We start from the raw sequence: 15,528 nt of genomic DNA, 5'->3' as shown, positions 1-15,528 counted from the left end.
CTGCCATTACTCCTACCTGCCGCTACCTCGTATTTCGTATTTCGTAACTATTATAAAACAATTACTCTCGAACGGCTAAACCAAACCCAAGTCGAGGAAACGCGGAAACGCTGACCCATTCGTCGGCATTCCAACGCACGGTTGCTTCGTTACTGTCGCTTCTCGATATCTCTCGATTCGTTATAAATACCAGGGTAATGGTCGCCATGTGCGTAGGCGAAATGTCAGAATCCGGACGTAAAGACTGTTCGAAGAGACTTTTTTTTTTCCTCGCTACGCGTAGCAGCTTCCGCATCTCCGTGCGTTTCGATTGAGACGTTACATTCGAGGGCAGAGTAATTCGCCGTGAAGGCGAACGTCAATAACCGGTACAGAGACAACAATTGCGTGGTCGAGGCGAGCGCCGAGAGAAAATAAAAGGACGTTGTTGTTCCGGCCGAGACGAGCAATCGAGAAAGAAAACGAGGAGAATTAGTTCGGCGGTGTTCGGTCGCTCGGCTTCTCACCTACGGGATACCGTTCAGACACTCTGCAGCGGATGGTGATTCGTTAAAAATTTGAATAGCTCGAGCTCGGATTCTCGATCGAACCGTGAAACGGATTAGCCGTGTCAGGCTGCATAAAGGAGTGCTCTGTTACGCGCGTCCGAGTCAAAGATCGTCGTCGGTCGGCGTGTACGCGATCCTCCTTTTCATCGCGATCCACCGTAAACTCTTAACCGATCAACGACAGGAAGAGGGTTTCGGACGATCGTGCGTCTGCGGTGAAACGAGTCGAGTCGAATCGAGTCGAGTCGTTGCGACGCAGAGCGACCAGATAAAATGATAAAATGACGCTAGATAAAACGCAAACGGCAAGGAAATTACGCGAAGTCGACGCGAGTCGCTCGTTCGATATCGGCAACCTATCGGGGTAGCAGGTTTTACGAAGAGGACGCGCGCGTGATGGGATAGGAAGTTCCTCGTTCATCAGCAAGGTTTGTCGGATGATCAATTGGATATTGCCGGTCGGTGTGTGTCTCGCTCGGCTTCCACGGACTTCTCCGTTCCTCTCGCCTGGCCCATTAGCCCCGAGACGCGGGGATCGGATAATTAGCGAAGCATTCGTCCGATTCTTACCTCCTTCTCCCGGTCTGACTTCTTCCTCTCTCTCTCTCTCTCCCCCGTTGCGCAGGCCAGCAGAGAGTCCTTAATAATTGTAACTGGACACGGAGCCAGCAGCCTCGCCTATCGCCGTACCTCTTCTTCGCTCTTTCCGCTCGCTCTCTCTCTCTCTCTCTCTCTCTCTCGCCTCCTCTATCACCCTCTACTCTGCCTCTCCCTCGCACCAGATCTATCCTTCCGTCCGCTTCACTCGCACGCTCTTCCTCGCTGACTGTCTTCCCGGGCGCGCTGCCCACTTTACAATACACTTTGTCCATCTGCCTTTTAAGGAGTGAAAAAATGAAAAAAGGGGGCGTGGCCAGGGAGATCAAAGGGTGCCGCCGCTGGTACCTCCGCGAGAGCAAGAGCGAGAAGGCAGGCTGCGGGGGAGAGAGACGAGATCGGACGAGACATACAACCACGGTGGTATGCACGCCACACGCTACGCTCGCCGCTACGCGTTACTAAGCCGCACACCGCGCGCTCCTCTAAACTGCAATACGCTATTCTCTATATCGTCGTCGCCGCATCCTCTTTGACGTCTTCTTTCTTTTTCGACCTTCTTCTTCATCCCCCTTGCGATTCCTCGCGAATCCTCCTCCAGCACAATGCCGCGCGCATGCTTGCTCTCACGAAATCACGCTTTTGAGAGCACCATGCACGCCACTCTCGTGGTTTGCATAGAACTATCTCGCGATTTCTTTCCTTTTTTCCTCCTTCGTTTCCCTCCTTTCTTTCTTTCTTTCTTTCTTGCTTTCTTGCTTGCTCGCTTGCTTGCTTGCTGGCTGGCTGGCTGGCTGACTGACTGACCGACTGGTTTGCTTCTTTCTTCTGACTTTCTATTTTTGTCAAAGTTTCGTAGTTTACGTGAGTTTGGTTCATTTTCGGTCCGGGAAACGGCAACGCGTTCCGTTCTCACTTTCGGGTCCATCTGTCTCGCGTATAGACATCTTATTATGTCGTTTGTGCTTTGTGCGCTGGCAGCCGTGTTCTTCGCCGTCGTCGCCGTTGCATGTCGGACGGCAATCTTCTAGGCTCGTTAAAAGCACCGGCTATCGGGCAAATAAATTTTTACGTCGACGATTCTGGACGATGCAACCGAGCTAAACGTTACAACGTGTTGTTGCTGTTGCGATATCGGCTTGCGATATTACAGCCGTGGAACGATGCCAAAGAAATTCGCGCTCGTCGGGGGTGCGCGGGATCGATAGCGGCATAGATGCGTGGACGTTTTTAAAACCGACGCAACGAGGTCGTTCGAGTTTCTGTCATTTTTCGTTTCACTATGTCGTTAAAACAACCTTAAACGCTTTGCTTTATTACGCTTAAATTATCGCGGCCTTCTACGTTTTAAGCGAGAAAAAACAAAGTACGAGGGACCGAGAATAAATTATACGTAAACGCGTACTTTAATCTTTGATATTTGCAATCTCTGAACCAATTACTTACTTGATCGCAAATATTACGAAACCTACTTTTCGCGTCACGAGCGAAGATAAAAGAAGAAAACTAACGTAGTAGAATGATGAAAATGCATCGGAGTTTCTCGGCCCCGTTTCGACATCGAAACTCGGCCAGTTTCCGCTCAAAAAACGACTATCCTTCTTGCACCTGGAAATCGATTCGACGATTCGATGCCTAGGTATCGCGTCCCGTGAAACATCGAAGAACCGATAAAGTCGAGCATGCTGGTCCAACGATCCGCTAATGAATTCACTGGCGCTGTTTGCCGGCTACTTATTCGGAGCATCGAATATACCGCGTCCCGGGTAATTGGTTGATAAAACCCCGGAAGGCAGCTCTCTTTTCGCCGTGATTAATTGCACCCTCGAGCGAATCTGCTCTTATTTTCAAAGTCGAACCCCCGACTCACCTACCCTATCCCCGACCATGTTCGCAATTAGTCCCTCTTTATCGCGTTGCGTCATTCGGCCAATGTGTCGGGAAAGACGCTGGCCAGAAAACGTTTATCGTTTAATAACATTGCCGCAGGAAATTTGTAAAAAATGGCGCTGCACGCCACGAACGGTCTTTTGATTTCGCGTACGCGTTCGTCCCGTCTGCAAAGTATATCGAAGAGTTGTTTCGAGTTCGCGATTCACGTTGCAACGAAACTTTGCGAAACTGGGACGAAAGTGCGAAGGATAACCGGCGAGTACGCATGATTTTTCGTCGGGAGATTAATTGGTTTTTGCGATTGTTCCAAGAGTAATTGCCGGTGCGAGCGTGTTCTAATTGCGAGTTGTTCTAACGCGTGGAGAAAAACGGATCGATTGGCGCGATAGAATCGTTCGAACGGAACGACTTCGTTAAAGGTTTTTGTTTCGGAGCTCGAGAAGACAATGGCAAGGAACCCGAACCAGGGCTTTGGAAAAAGGTGGCTCCCGGATCGTTACCTACACGGCGATCCTAGTCTAATAAATAACGACACAGCGGATCCGTGATCCCGGATCCGACCTTCGGTATCTCTTTTCACGTAGAAGCGAATCGGTGGAATAAATCATCGGTGGCGAGAATCGTCTTGGTCGGAGTTGGAGCGAACAGAGAAAATGAGTCGGAACAGATGTCGCCGGACGCGATTTGGAAACGGCGCGAGCCAAATCCACGGAATCGATTCTTCACACCGGAATCACGTGTTCCTTCGTCAACGTGAAATAACGCGAAAAAGAAAGGTGGACAAAGAGGGAAAAGAAAGAGTGGAAATTCGCACTTGATTCGTGAATGTCCGAACCGAGGGAAGGTCGGTGGGCGTACGCGAAAAAGGGGAAAGGGCCGGGGCGGTTATAAGCGTTCAAATTGCAAAATTGCGGCGGCATTGTGCGGTGATCGCACGGTCCGAACTGTCTCGAAGCTTTTCGACGTTTATGACGCCGCTTGATTTACGATTTATTTATGCCACGGACTCGTCTTTGTAATAATAATAATAATACCAGGTACCCGCACCACGGAAAGGACCATCGAGAAGAAGTTGGCTGCCTCTCTTACGAACAAACGACAGCCATTTTAAGAGGCCCTTAACTCTTTAGTGTTCTCGGGAAGAGCGGCAATCTCCATATAAAATTCGATTCCCGCCGCTGCGCTGCGCCCAGAGGTCTACGCGCGGTCCCGAGAGTCGGACCAGGAAGCGGGGGCGTGTCTCCCTTTGAATGCATAAAAGTTGTAGGTACTAAGTAGAGTTTTAACAATGTGTTTAAAACCTTTCGTTATGTCTTTGCTCCGGCAAACGCGACCAATCTCCTTCGCTCTCTCGCAGACCGTCGCTCACCAGTGCGAATAGGCGAAAAAGTCGCGACTTTATTTTTCAAGAATTTCTGCTTCCCTCTTTAAACCTTCGTATAATCGTTCCATATCGTTATCCGTTGCGTGTTTTACTGCTTTAAGGTGTCGCTCTTTTTACTACCGATATTTCTACTATTATCGCTCGACTTAAAATTTGCCAGAGCTTATCGAGAACCGACTACTTCGATATAAATACGAAAAGGTATAGGTAGGCCACGCTTTATCGCGCTACACGTACAGACAAAAGCAACGCGCGTTTTCGTATCGAAAAAGATAGGCGACTAGGCGAATTTCCTTCGTTCTCGAGATGATTCTCGTCCGTAACTCGGATACGACCAAACGTCGCAGATGCGACTCGTTGATCTTTTCACTGTACGATAAACACGCGCGTCCGGATCAACGAGAAAAAGAACGAAAGCCGCTGTACGCTGTCGAGTGGAGCTCGCGGTGCAACAGAAACGGCTCGACAAACTATAAAGCGAACTGCCGTTTGTATACGATTATTACTGCTCAGGTGTCACTACCGTTTGCACGCGGCCCGGTAATGTGCCATTCACGTATGCCTAAGTGAAGAATGATATTGCCAGCGTGCGTTGTGTGACGTTTCGCGAAACCATACAACGGTCGCGGACAAGCGCTAAGCAATTGCAAATGAGCGACACACGGTAGTTGGCTGGCCGGTCGACGCGTTTTCAACCAAACGTTCTATCAACGTTAACCGCAAACAGTATCTGGCGAAAATTTAATTAGAAAGTCGAGATCGAAAACGAAGAAGAGAATATTCGTTTCGAGAATGCAGCCGAGCTTTGCCTTTTCTGCCATTTTAGCGTTACGCGATCAACGATAAAAAATATTTTATTTTTTAAATTAATCAAAAGTATTAAAAGTAGCAGCCGTACGACGAAAGAAATACTGGCTGTTTGTTTTTAAAGAGCAAGGAAATCCATGCTTCGTGAATCGAAATTTCACGCGTTCCGATCACCCTGCATCGATTATCCGTCGACAGCGTTAGAAAGGCAAATCGAAAACGGTTAGAAATTGTAAGGGTTCGAAGGAGCAGTGGCGGTATGGATTCATCGAAGAAAATAAGAGGGAAGAGTTTGTATCCGCTTCTTTGCTAAAACACCTGACAGACACAGCTGATCGCTCTTTGATAAAAAGGCCGAAAAAAAAAAGGAAAGAGACGTTTAACCGCAAAGAGCTGGATGTTCCCCCTGAGACAATGCCACTACGCTTTATACGAAGATGCTACGACTACGAAGCGGTGGCGCATGGTTTTGGTTGGAACGGGTTTCAACGTTTCACCAAATACCATTATCTTTAAAATCATCGTTCATTTTCAGCTGAAATCTTTCAAATTTCACATTTGAAAGAGAACAATGTCGACTACGTTCGGTTCGAGCCTGCCTATTTTTATAATCCTCGATGGAAAGCTTCGTTCATCAACGTTTCACGCTACGAACTTAACCCGAAGCGGCGAACGTGCAGCGGCCAATTAAATTCGTTCCTCGCGATTCGGGCCTCGTTACCAAACTCGTGGTCCGATGTCTGGGGTAGATAATATCTCCAAGACACTTTTCTCGTGCGCGCATGCCACCAATTAAACGTTTCGCATAAACTATCCAACAGCCGACAAACGCTCGTGTGTGGCCCAAAATTTCGATTCGTCGACGCTTTCGATCTTGCCTACGATCGTCCTCAAAACGCGTTACATCACGAATTAAATTACGAAATATAAATATATTTCGTCGATAATTGCAGAGCGCTCGTGGAAAACGCTGTAAAAGCGAGTGTTTCAGGAGGAAAGGAAGCCTTGCGCGTTAACGTGGTATAAATTCACGAAAAAGAAAAGCGCAGACAAAAGTCAAATAACAATTAGCTTACGTTTGTTCGCACTTGTATCGCGTGGAAGTCGCGTTGTGGCTCTACCTTTGTAGAATTACACGACCATCTAGAAGCGAAAATTGCACTTAAATACTGTATCTTAAGCTTTCCACGAGAACTGTTGTATTTTCGACATAAAGGTGACGTAAAGGAACAGGGTTCGTTCGATCCGAAGGGGCTCTCGTAACGTTCGCGCGTTTACAGGTCAAGAACGACGATATTATTTGCCCCTTGACGAACTCATTGGCTACAAAATAACGCTACTGGTCACAATGTCCTCTCTTCGGCAAGAACGAACGTGGCCAAGTCCTCGAGGAGCTACGCTTCGGTGCGTTCCTTAACAATACGCTAAAGACGTACTCGTAGGCGGTCATTTTTTCCATATCAGACCGCCTCCTTCTTCCTCGCCATTTTTATTACCGCCACGGTAGTTACATTTCACGGAACATGCCGGTCTACTTCATTGTATATACACCGTGAACTGTACGATACCGCGAGGGTCTCACTCTTTCTCGGTTCGGGTGAATCGATCCGTTTCAATTACCCTCGCAGAACGTCCTCCTATTGTAACTTGCGTGGCGAGAGGATGGTGCAAAACTGAACATTATTTTCTTTTATTCATGAAACTCGGCAGAACGTTGCTTTCCTATTTCTCCAGATAATTTAAGACCCACGTAATCGAATCGTAACCGAATCGTAACCGGATCGTAAACGTTCGTAGTTACATTGTAAAACTTTGCTATTTCTTCCACGCGATTGATCCTCGCCATTTATATCGTTGCGCTTCTTCGCGATACGATTCATCGTAAATAAATCTGCATCCGACAAATGTAGTTTAATTATTTCTGGGCAGATTAAACGAATCTTCCCACGCTACGTGGAATTTCGTTTAAGAAGACAGGAGAAGCGAACCGATGTTTAACGAGGCTAGTTTACATTCGGCTAAATGTTCGCATGGCGCGCGTATCTTGGCGCAAATTTCGCTTTACAATTTAGCAACGTTTCGGCAAAATGAGCAGAACGCGGCACGGTTGGCGCGGCGTCAAGCGCTTGTTATTAATACGCGAGTGGTCGCTCGCCAAAAGCCGAGTCGTTCTCCTATTTTTTTCCCCTCGGCACGGTGTATTCTCCAAGGAAAACCAAGCACGAGAGGCACCGGCCTGCATCGCGGTGGAAAAAGGCGAGGCAAGGATGCTATCGGTGCACCTGTCGCTCCTAAATCTTGCTACTTAAGACTGCCAAGTGTCACGGTCATTTCTCACCCTTTCGTCTTCGGCATTGCACTTAATTGGCTAGCGCGTGCTTGCGTGTTTTCACGTCCGACGCGGCATGCGTGCGCGTGTCTACTCCGAATTAGTCTCAGCTCGGAGCCTTGCATTTTCACGATACTCGATACGAGATTAAATTAAACGCGGCTTTAAACCACTCGTCGTTCGTTCGGGACGCTTGCTTTCGCTAAGACGACGCCAAGTTCGTCTTCGATTTTGATCATAGGCGAGAAAATGTTATTTGGAAATTAAACTTAATAAGCGCTTAACAACAACGAACGATCGTAATAATATTCGTCGTTGATCGGATAAAAAGACTGGACGCGGTGGAACGGTATCCGCCAGTCTTCGAATCTAACACGCGTCTAACGTGTCTCGACATTGGCATTGCGCTTCGCGTTTTCGCACGTAATTGGTTTGCGTGTACTGGCCAACTCGCTATTTCCAACCATCGTACTCGTTAGTTTATTACTAGTCGTTTTATTCTCGCGGTGCGCAACTTGCGTCCGTGTTCGGAGTTCTTATCGAGGAGAGACTCTGACGCTCGTTAAACGAAACTCGTTCGATTTCGAAGCCAACGACGAAAGCATTGGCCCGTTCCGATGGTCGAGCAATTACTCGAGAAAGCAAAGGATCGTCCGCGTCTTCCTGCTGCCAAATAAGCGATAACAAATGGCTCACAGCTTCATTAAGTCGACCGGATAGATCCGTTTCAATAAACGTATTTTACGACATCGTTACCATGTAGTGGAAACATAAGTCATCGTCGAGCGTTCGCCATCGTTCCCAACCTCCCACTCGTTGCGCCACGACGAACCTCCGGCAAACGTTTAGAGACGGACGAATCTCGATCGAGTCGTCAACCGTGACGATTACGACGAAACAGAATCGCTCCGGAAAGGAATCGATGACGACTCCGTATCGTGTGCATCGAACAGCACCGCCATCTCCTGTATCGTAATCGAGTAATCGTTGCTGTCAACCTTGGTGCGCAGATCGGTTCGCAAGGATTCTCCTTGATATCCGTTGAGCTTGAAGCGGAGACTAGTTAGAGGTAATAACGCCGAGCATCGCCGAGCGTTCCCGAGAGACAGACGCACGTTCGAGACAGCATTCGGTCGTCGAGGCTCGTGTCCATTGGCGGCAAGACGAGGACTGCTTCCAAGTAACGATCTCGACTATTCCCAGAGCGGACACGTAGCATCGGGCGGCCGCGGTCGAGAAGATCCAAGATGGTGGGTGCGCGATGCGAAAAGCCACTACGTCGAAATGTACGCAATTTAATAAGGAACGTAGTTTACGAGGCGGAGCGGGAGCCACGCGGCAAGCTGTTACAACCGAGATTTAACAGCTACGACGAAGACGCGGCTCGTCTCCTCGTGCGCGTTTCCCCCTTCTACCTTCTCCTTTCTGGTGTTACGCGGTTCGTCCGTCCGCTGCACGGTCCATCGAGGGCGACGTTTCACGGCGTAAGCCGGTCGGCTTAATGTTGTTTTAATTAAGTAGGCGGTTAGCCGAAAAGAACTCTGTACTTTCAGGCTGCCTCTTCTGCTCTTTCACAGCTCTTTCCCTCGCACCGTACGCGTATCACTCTTTCGCCGTCTCGCCGTCTCTCCGTCTCTCCGTCTTTCTTTCTCTATTTCGAGAGGTGCGGCAGAAGCTAGTCCCCGCATGTGTTCCTCGTATGTTCAGACGTGATGGACGATTTCGCTTGACTAATCGCCGTCTTTTTAACCATACTCCCTCCCTCGCCCTCTCCCACCCGTTCGACCCCTTTGTGGCCTGCGCACCGTCCTACCGTCGCACCGTCGTACCGTCGCGTCGTCGAGAAAGTCGCGATTCCACTCGGCATTAACGAAGTTGCAGCGAACACATCGGATGCGTGGTAACGATCTCACGGCACCATGAAATAACGAACCGCGTGTGCATGCTACCGGTAATTCCATTCCGTTTAAACCGTACTGTGATTAAACGTTACCGTTTCGATGCAAAGAGGATAAAGATAGACTATCGGGCAAAGCTACGACGAGCGGTTAATCTTCAACGTGCATCTCGCGACCGATCGCATTCGCGTGTCTGAATTTCGTGTCTCTGGCTACTAGCTTCCATCTATCCGCGCGCGATAATACCTCGCTAAAAAGCAACTAGTTTCGCGTGCGATCGCACATCGATGGCTGCTTAACAACCTGTCTACCACTTTGATCCCTTCAAATCTAGAATGTTGCGCACGGTACGCGTTAAACTCGCGATCAAATCCATCTCTTATCCCGTCGATCCATCGATCCAAGTAGACGAGATAAACGCAAAAGCGAAACGAAGCGAAAAGCGAAACGCAAATGAGAGATTTTAACGAAAAGAACGGCAGACTAAAGACATTGGCGTACATCGCATCTTGGCACAATCCGTTCCGAGTTTTCGTTACTTCGCCCGAGTATTTCGACGATATCGCTACCCTAATTTTACGGTTCGTTTAAAAACCGACTTTGTTCGATGCACATGCATTGTCCATGTTGCCCTTCGCTTGCCGTTTTAAACTCGTTGAAAGAGGAAACGACGCGTAGGAAAAAATTAATAAAGTTGCGCCAGAGATCGAAAAACGAAATATCTGAATTGCCTGTTAAGCCGGCAATTTAAGCACGATGAAACCGAACCCAACCAAGAATACACTCTCATTGGATCCGTGCTAAATTATGTTCCACAATGGCGTTCAACCTCTTCCTACTTGATACACCGTACGCTCGAGGACACGCAATCATTAGAAATTACAAATTAGCGAGTAATGAAGCGAGAAATAATGCTGTTGCGAGTCTGTCCGTGTACGATGCACATTCTATTTACGTATTCGCTGTAAAAACTTCCGTGATTAATGTTTCAGAGGAAATTACAGTTAGGATAATAGGATGGCTTCCGACGTGATAGGTAGTTGGCGCAAACGAAGCTGCGCGTATCTAATATATCATGTCGCTAATTAGATACATTGTTATCGTTATACGCGGTCGAGCCATTGATCGCGAATCATTAAAAAAAAAAAAAAACAACACATCCAGGGGTTATTTAAATTAGAAAATTAATATTCATACGCGCGAATTTTATGGGGTTTTTATGCGCGCTGCTAAATGCGACGGTGGAGCCATCTGCCGTTCGTGGAAAGTAAACTGTCCGAGAAAAGCATATACCGTTTGAGCTTCCAAATGAATCTCCATTGATAATCGACGCAGTTGAATATATTTTTTTCTTAAGCAAAAAGCCGATAACTTTTATCGCTTATACTTTACCATCGACTAAATATCTCGCCGGTGACTTTATCACGATTTTATTACTAAACACAGGATAGACCTGACATCGAATGGCAGTCCGTGTCTCATTGGTTCTGAAATACCGACCTTGAAAAAATCAGAGTGTTTTACACGCCCTCTACGATTTATAACGTTGCGTCGCGACCATTGTAATTACGTATATCAAAGAGCAGAGATACAACTCCATTAAATAAACTTCATCGAATTCATTTATTCGAACGTGAAATATCACTGTATGAACTAGAAATCGCAAGTACATAGTAAAGACTATGTACCGAGGCTATGTAAAAGTCTAAAGCTGTTTACGAACGCTACCTATATGAAAATTTACAATTTAAAAGGAAAAGGGATGGGATATTATATGTGTACGATATTGTACGGGATAATATGTCTTCTTTCGTTGGTTTTCCAATTGTATCCGAAACACACTCAAACCGCGAAAAATTTTCAAAAATTCTACCACGTACAGTTTTAATTCACAGCAGATAAAGCCGGAAATCGCTTCGTGATTATTAGCTCGTGTTTATTAGCAGGTAACGACCATTACAATTTAACAACAAAATTAATTGATAATTGACTCAAAGTTAAATGTTAATGCAAACAACCTCAGGCAATCCCTTCGTCAAAGCACATTGTCGAAAGTGCGAAAGCAACGTTCAAAACTTGTTGCTTCGATTCCAAAATTTGCCTGTCGCGAAATTTCTTCTTGCACATAAAATTTCATACATTTTTGTACGGCAGAATTGAACTTTAATATCTCTATATGTATATTTTAAATTAATGCTCAAATTGAAAAATGAATGGCAAACAATTAAGTCCACTGAAACAATGCCATCGGAGAACAGAAGCCGTTGCAATTTCTTTTTGTGAATATATATTTTTAATACGAATTCCGAATTTACGAACACACCTTCAATCACAAATATTCAAATTAATCGTTAATATAATATCGTTTGTACCAGGTTGATATCATTACCAATATTCTTAATACAAAATTTGTTAATTTCATGTAATTAATATAAAAGAAAAAAAAACGCGACGTGCAAGAAAACCTATCCTGAACTAATAAATAATACACAGAAAAAGAAAATGTTGTCACTCACGGGTATAGTAAATACCCGCGGTTACTGTGCTCGCAAAAAATTCTACGTAATACAACCAGTCACCCGTGTCGATTCGGACCTTTCGTCCTACGACATGATTGAGTGACCGGAGGAACAAAAATGCATGCGACTCACGATAAGATGCGAGCAACGTAGTCATCGATGCTGTGATAGCCCAGGGGAAATCGTCGTGAAGACCGCCATCGAGGAGGAGCCATGCAATTCCATCATGGAAAAAAACTGTAACAATGCATGGAATATCATGATTTACTCTTAAATATGACGTTAATTAATTGGAAAATTTGAAGTAGCGTAAGATTAATCCCTGTTAAAATTTCAATGACGATATTTAAATCAGGAATAGCAAATTGAAATACAAGGACTACAATTAAACAAAGTACAGATTACAAAATTACTTACACTCTTAGCTTTTGAAGCCCCACTTGGTCCCTTTTAGGAAACAGGAGACAGAGAAAGGAGCGATAAACCTTTAACAAAATATGACTTATTATACATATATAAATAATATATCCGCGAATAATATATTTTCAGAAATAAGCGACGATTCACTAAAAAATTTGAGATAACGTAATATGAAACTCTATGAAAACTTTGAACTTTAATGATAATAGAATGATTAAATTGGTAGTAAACTCTAATTACTCCAACAATTGAAACTCTGACATTAAATTTTTAAGTCAAACTTGTTTTTTCATTCTAAATAATTCAAGAATAATCAAAGGAATAAAATTAATTGAAATGCGATATGCAAAGATTCTTACATGCTTAGTTTCGAAGCATCACTGCGTCCTTTCCGAAGCACAAGAAAAAGCACAAGTTATGAAAAACTGAAACAAAACGTGTAAAATATTATAATTTGTTCTTAAAAATATATCCTTCATTGTTTAAGGAGTCTAAGCTAATGATAAATAAAACTCTACTCAAAATTTCTAAACTCTAATCTCTGTTCGAAATTTTAATAATAACAAAAATTGAAATCCTGTTAAAATCCAATTACTATAAAAATAGGAACGCTAAAGTAACAATTTTTAACCTAGGAATGTTGATAATCTAATCGTTTGCGAAGCATGGTAAATGCGGCGTCCATTTCGTATCAGTTCGAATTATCGATTATTAATCGTCTATGGCGTCTGTGATGTGAACCCCTATTCTTTCAGTCCCGTGACCGGCCAATAATCTATACAAAAGAAAACCAAAGCAATCTCAAATAAATGTATAACAAAACCAATACAATTTACAATAACAGAACAAATTATAGTAAGATAAAGCGATAATAAAATCCAAAATCTGCCTCAAAGCACGGTAATGTGAATTATCGATAATTTTAACCATCAGAAATACAGCCAAGAATAAATGTATAATAAACCAATAATTTACAATATTAAGGCTAGTTATAACGGAATAAAGTAATAATAAGGCCCAAATTCTGGCTTCAAGACCGGTAATATAGGCTATCGTTGACTGTAACCTGTCAAATACACGATCAACGATGAAAGTAAAAGAAGATTTCGGATACTACTTAATTTTACTAAAATTATTATCAATAAGCGGTTAAATACGAACGTACTATTTGTATGAAGCAGATAGAAGTGTAGAAATGTTGATAAAGTCGAAATGGAAGTACTTGTAAGGACAGAGTAACGCTCGACGAGACGAATTTTCGCTCCAAAGACTTTCAAGAGTACGTCACCCCGCGACAGGTTTCTCCGCGAAACTACGACTTCCCAATATTTTGCACCAATAGGAACGCTCGATTCGAAGCGACAATATATTGCGCCAATAGAAACGCACAATTTCATTTGACAATATTCTGCACCAATAGGCACGCCAAATTTGACTTTGACAATATTCTGCGCCAATAGCCACGCTCGATTTGTCTTCGCGATACATTGCGCAAATAGGAGCGCACAATTTTCGTATATACAAGCGCGCGCAAACTTGGTGTATTCAAACAGTGAAATTGATGAAATTGAGGAATAGGAAATAAGATTATGTTCTTAATGAAAAGCTTTTATGTGTTACACGAGTAAAGTTGTTATTATTACATAAAATGTGGTATGTTACTACTTATTATTACATGAAAATCGGGAAAATTGTCCTATCTTGCTTTATAAGTGTCTTTATTAAAGACAAATGTAATCCTTAAAAATTGTTAATAATTAGTAGTTTAGAATAGTCCTGGAGAATCGATAGCGAAACTGTCATAAAAAGAGAAACTTCTTTAATTGAAAATAATTTATCATTGTTTACTTTGCTATTAATCGATGTTTAGGTCATAAAATTTGTATTTTATAATACAAGAGAGAAATTTCTACTATTGCCTTATACGTGTCATCGTTTAAAAATATAGTAAACAATTAATTTCTCTTTTTTAGGCAACTTACAACTAGCTTCGTTATTGCATGATTTCGTCATTCTTATGCTTGTCTATCTCGGATAGAATAGTAGATCTGAACTTTTCCATAGAATTGTACAATTAAATACGTTCTTGTCTATATCAATGTGTAACCATACAGGACAGATCCCTAATTTTATAGGTTCTTGTACATGCTAATGTCAATTGAACTCAGCACTTGACCGCATGGTGCAGCACCTGTACCTTGAAACAACTAGATCTACGGGCGTGAGCATTCTCATTTCCTTTCCGATGGAAGCATTAAAAAGAGAAAAAATTGAGAATCAATGATCTTTTTATCGCTAACGATATTGTCATTATCGACAACGGTAATGTTCAACATCTATATAAATCTCTACGGTTTTTGAAGCTTACGTTATTACATGCTGATATCGAATATTCCACGAGAATTACAAAATATTAAGCTATATTTTCAAATAAAGATATAGACAGTCGAATAATATCAATCTATATTTAAATAAATAATTGTATCCTATAGCATATTACAAAATCATAGTCTAACCGTATTTCCTATTCGAATTCATTTGAAATTCAATCACCGACATTATCCCATTATATTTGCAAAAATGCAAATGATATTCGTTGTATTAATGAATTATTTATCCCGCGTAATACGTAACAATAAATTTATAACGTCGTTCGAACATTATGATGTCAATTAAGAACACATTAAATATATGTACTTACTACATCGAAATTTTGAACTGTAGCGAAATAGATCGAGATTACGCAGGAAATCGTTCAACTTGACCATTTACTGGCGATGAAACACGATCCAATAAGCCGCCAATTCGTAATTTCACAAATACAGAAAGTACGAAATAAACGGAAACGTTACTCTTGTTTGGCGCCATTTTGCGAAAACATACGAATAAAATTTCAATCTACAATAGCATAATACAGGCTTGCTTTATTTTGTCGTTGCACCTCAATTTATTAACGACTTTCTTAGAAATACATGGAATAGGATAACTACGAACAAAGGGACAATAAAATATCGCTGAATTTATCAGTAGACGAAACGTTAGAAAAATTTTCCCAAAATTTGTCCGACGCGTACAGTTAGGCGATTGGAATCGTAGATACGGTAGTGAAGACGATGGACGCGCCTGCGCATTG

At 43.4% G+C, this 15,528-nt stretch overlaps 1 long non-coding RNA gene across 1 annotated transcript; it reads right to left on the bottom strand.

Moving 5' to 3' along the window:
• Positions 1 to 12,151: 12,151 nt before the first annotated feature.
• Positions 12,152 to 13,698, bottom strand: LOC126869448 (uncharacterized). The gene is made up of 5 exons (XR_007690933.1): positions 13,561 to 13,698; positions 13,027 to 13,170; positions 12,755 to 12,820; positions 12,393 to 12,460; positions 12,152 to 12,212 (listed from the first exon to the last, which is right to left on the bottom strand). It is a non-coding gene; the product is annotated as an uncharacterized LOC126869448 (long non-coding RNA).
• Between the last annotated feature and the right edge of the window lie 1,830 nt (positions 13,699 to 15,528).

The sequence above is a fragment of the Bombus huntii genome, chromosome 9 (genome assembly GCF_024542735.1).
Source record: "Bombus huntii isolate Logan2020A chromosome 9, iyBomHunt1.1, whole genome shotgun sequence".
Classification (NCBI taxonomy): Eukaryota; Metazoa; Arthropoda; class Insecta; order Hymenoptera; family Apidae; genus Bombus; species Bombus huntii.
This window is presented reverse-complemented; position numbering and strand designations above follow the sequence as displayed.